Source organism: Carlito syrichta, unplaced genomic scaffold (assembly GCF_000164805.1).
Source record: "Carlito syrichta isolate Samal-C Ts95f unplaced genomic scaffold, Tarsius_syrichta-2.0.1 Scaffold305681, whole genome shotgun sequence".
Taxonomy (NCBI): domain Eukaryota; kingdom Metazoa; phylum Chordata; class Mammalia; order Primates; family Tarsiidae; genus Carlito; species Carlito syrichta.
Window position 1 is genome coordinate 756,085 of NW_007249777.1, and position 4,503 is coordinate 760,587.

At 46.3% G+C, this 4,503-nt stretch overlaps 1 pseudogene; it reads left to right on the plus strand.

The window, feature by feature from the left end:
• Window positions 1–2,614: 2,614 nt before the first annotated feature.
• Window positions 2,615–3,631, plus strand: LOC103264561 (annotated as a pseudogene).
• The last annotated feature ends 872 nt before the right edge of the window (window positions 3,632–4,503 follow it).

Consider the following 4,503-nt stretch of genomic DNA (forward strand, 5'->3'; position numbering starts at 1 on the left):
TTGATACTATATTATTCAAACTTATAACCACTCAGAAAAAGGAAGTAAATGGGGACGGGCATCTTTTAGTTGATTGGGAGTAATCTATAGGGAAGTCAAGGATTCCCTGAAGCTTCTTACTGGGAATGCATAGGAGATAAGGGGGCTCTCAGTGGTGTGCTCAGGAATGTGCAGGAGGACTTGAACCCTTGCTATGCCCATCTCTAGGGGCTATGACAATGTAGAAGGACATTAGTCTCTGTATCAAAAGGAGTTAATAATTCTCCGTGGTGGAGTTAAGAAGGTCTATACGGAGGAGGTGATACTTGGGCTAAACCTTTGGATGGTGCCATGCTTGTGACTCAAGCATTAGGTTCCCGAGAGTCCCTAAGGGAGAGGTGAGAGATAATAGATGATGATAGACGGTGTCCTGGATGGTAGCTATTTCACCTTTTTGCCTTAGGTCAGTCCTCCTATTGGCTAGTCGGATAAACTCTAACTTCTCCCGGTGTTTTAATTATTTATGTAAGTGTCTTCCTTTTTTATAGGACTATAAGCAATTTGAAGATAGGAACTAATTCCTGTAGCCCACATAACATCGTACGAAACAGCATCAGGAATAGCTACTGAGGCAGGGTAGCTAGCACAGGTTAGACACAGATAGATGACCTTCTAATAGGTAGGTTTTTGGAAGAGTTTAGACATTTTTAAAATTACATTTTACTGCAGGTTAAGCTGGCAGCCTACCTCACCTGCTTGGCAAGGCAAAAGAAAACCCCATCAGATATAAGACTAGGACAGCCCTACCTTTTAACTCATGGTTTAGCATAATAATCACTGAGAAACTTTCAGGTTCCCTGTCAAAGGTCAAAGACCACCTCTTAACTGACCAAAGCCATGGAAGTGATAATAAGACCACCTTTTAGCTAAGGAACTTGTGAATTGGAAACATCTGCCAGGTCTCCTGCAAAAGACAATGTGGTCAGGAAAAGGCCTTTCCCCTTGTCTCCTCCCACCAGGAACCCGGAGATGTCAATCTCTTTGGAGCCATGTTACCTGGACTCCATCCATTAGCATATCAATAACTAGGTAGCTGTATCTAGTTTGGAGTTAAGAGCAAAAGCAGGTTTTTCTTCTTTGAAAAACTTGCCCATGGCATGTCTTTCTGCCACGAATCTTCCTTCTTCCTTTTTCTCGCTAATAAACTTTGTTTGAAAACTTTGCTAGCCACTCTAAAATTCATTTCAGAAACCAGCCAAAGAATCCACAGGTTTTGCAGCACACCCCACCCGGCATCAGCTACCTCGCACTGAGTGCTTACTCCCATTGAGTGCTTTCCATAGTTGATGCTAGCTAAGTCTCACGAAGACCTGCGAGGCAGTATTGTCATTATTCCTTGTTTATAATTGAGGAAAGAGAAACTGAGAAAGTTTAAATAATTTGCTCAAAGCTGCATAGTTCTTTCAGTCACTGAACAAGAGTTTGGTGACCTATGCTTTGTGCTAAGGGCAGAGGTTCAAATGGTGAGCCCAGTGGACATGGATACACTCACATATAGCTTGCCGTCATCCACTGGGGAAGATAGGCATGAATCAAATAATAATCCTGTGTCAGTATAGAATTACAACCTGGCATACTGTCTCTAAAGGAAAAATAAAAGAGGCATTTATGGGAGAAGCTAGCACGGGGTGACTTTTCTCACCGTGGACCAGTAGGGGTGGGGACAGCTGGGAGGGAAAGGCCAAGGTCCAGGAGCACATACCTAGGAGCTCTGATATTTAAGCAGTGTACTGAAAGGTAAATGGATGTTAAGTAGGATGAAGGGAGCAGCATGTGCCAAGGCCCTAGGGAAGGGGGTGCCAGGAGACCTGAGAATCTGAACATAGATCTGCTGGAGGACAGAGATGACTCTTGCAAGACCTTGGAGGCTAGGGTAAAGTTTGATGTTTATAAACAGTGGGCACTGCATTCGCGGCGTTTATGTAAATAAATTCCTTGATCAGATAAAAAGTCAATCTGGATGCGATACAGAGATCTGCTAATGTCCATCTATATTGCCACAGTCCCTAGAGAAGGCCATGACAAGGATTCAAGCGCTCCTGCACATTTCTGAGCACATAACTGACTTTTGTGCACTCCCAGTAAGTAGCTTCAGGGGATCCTTGTCTTCCCTGCAGACTACCCCCAGAGATGTAAATCCCTATTTACTCCCCCCATTTTTTTGAGTCTGAGTCTCACTCTGCTGCACAGGCTGGAGTGCAGTGGCATACTCACGGCCACTGCAGCCTTGACCTGCTGGGGCTCAGGTGATCCTTCCATCTCAGCCTTCCAAGTAGCTGGAACCACAGACATGCATCACCATGCCCAGCTAATTTTTTGATTTATTGGAGAGACAAGGTCTCGTCATATTGCCCAGACTAGTCTTGAACCTGTGGGCTCGGACAAGCCTCTTGCCTCCCAAAGTGCTGGGATTACAGGTGTGAGCCACCACGCCTGGCTACTTCCTTTCTTAACAGTCATAGGTTTGAGCAATATAGTATCAATGTAATCGTAATTCTTGTGATTTGCATAACTTTTGCAATGCATGATGCCTTAGGCCTTGTAAACTTCCTCTACTCTAAATGTCACTATCTAAATGTATAATGTGGGAGAGAAAGTGGCATCCACAGACTATAGTACTTATAGCCAAGCTGTGGCCCAGCAGGACTACAGGGCTCACACTACCCAGTCCACTCAAGGATATGCACAGACCACCCAGGCATATGGGCAGCAAAGCTATGGAACCTATGGACAGCCCACTAAACTATACCCGGGCTCAGACCACCAATGCAACTTCTTATGGTTACACTACTCCAACTTCCCTCCAGGCATACAGCCAGCCTGTCCAGGGGTACGGCATTGGTGTTTATGATCCCACTGCTACAGTCACCACTACCCAGGCCTCCTATGCAGCTCAGTCTGCATATGGCACTCAGCCTACTTACCTAGCCTATGGACAGCAGCCAGCAGTCACCGCACCTACGAGACTGCAGAATGGTAACAAGCCCGCTGAGACTAATCAATATCCATCCAGCACAGGGGGTTACGACAAGCCCAGCCTAAGATACAGACAGAGTAACTGCAGTTATCCCCAGGTAACTGGGAGCTACCCCATGCAGTCAGTCACTGCACCTCCATCCTATCCTCTGACCTAGCTATTCCTCTACACAACCGACTAGTTAAGATCAGAGCAGTTACTCTCAGCAGAACACCTATAGGCAACTGAGCAGCCATGGACAGCAGCCTCCCACTATTGACTCACCCCTGCAAACTGGATTCTACAGCCAGGTTCCAAGTCAATATAGCCAACAGAGCAGCAGATACAGGCTGCAGAGTTCATTCTGATAGGACCGCCCCAATGGCATGGGTGTTTATGGGCAGGAGTCTGGAGGATTTTCCAGACCAGGAGAGAACCAGAACATAAGTGGCCTTGATAACTGGGGCAGGGGAAGAGGAAGATTTGATCGTGGAGGCATAAGCAGAGGTGGGCGGGGAGGAGAACACAGTGAAATGGGTGCTGGAGAGTGAGATGGACCCATAGGTGAAAAAGCCTGGTGGACCCATGGATGAAGGATCAGAAGGCGTCCCTCTGAGAGGGGTCCTGGGCTCCTGAGGGAATCCGTCTGGAGGAGGCAACGTCCAACACCGGACTGAAGACTGGCAGTTTCCCAAGCCGGGTTGTGGAAACCAGCACTTTGCCTGGAGAACAGAATGCAAACAGTATAAGGCACCGAAGCCTGAAGGTTTTCTCCCACTGCCCTTGATCATGGCAGAGGTGGGCCTGGTGGCTTGCGGGGAGGAAGAGGTGGCCTCATGGACCCTGGAGGTCCCGGCGGAATGTTCAGAAGTGGCCCTGGTAGAGACAGAGGTGGCTTTTGAGGGGGCCAGGGCATGGACCGAGGTGGCTTCGGTGGAGGAGGACGAGGTGGCCTTGGGGGATCCCCTGGACCTTTGATGGAACAAATGGGAGGAAGAAGAGGTGGTTGTGGAGGACCTGGAAAAATGAATAAAGGCGAGCACCATCAGGAGCACAGCGATCGACCCTACTAGACGCAGAGACCCGCAGAGCTGCATTGACTACCAGATTTATTTTTTGAACCAGAAAATGTTTTAAACTCAAAATTCCATATTTATAATGTTGGCCACAACATTATGATTATTCCTTGTCTGTACTTTAGTATGTTTCACCATTTGAGAAGAAACATTAAAACAAGTTAAATGGTAGTGTGCAGAGTTTTTTTTTTTCCCTTCTTTTAAAGATGGTTGTTTAACTAAGACTTAACAATGGGAACCCCTTGTGAGCACACTCAGTATCATTGTGGAGAAACAAGAGGGCCTCTAACTGTAACCATGTTTTTGGTTGTGATTTTTTAAAAACAATAAAATCCCAAATGCTTATTAAAAAAATAAAAATTAATGTATGATGCAGCTGTAACTTAAGTTCTATACAAAGCGTGACTAATGTATAGGCGACTCTGGACTGTC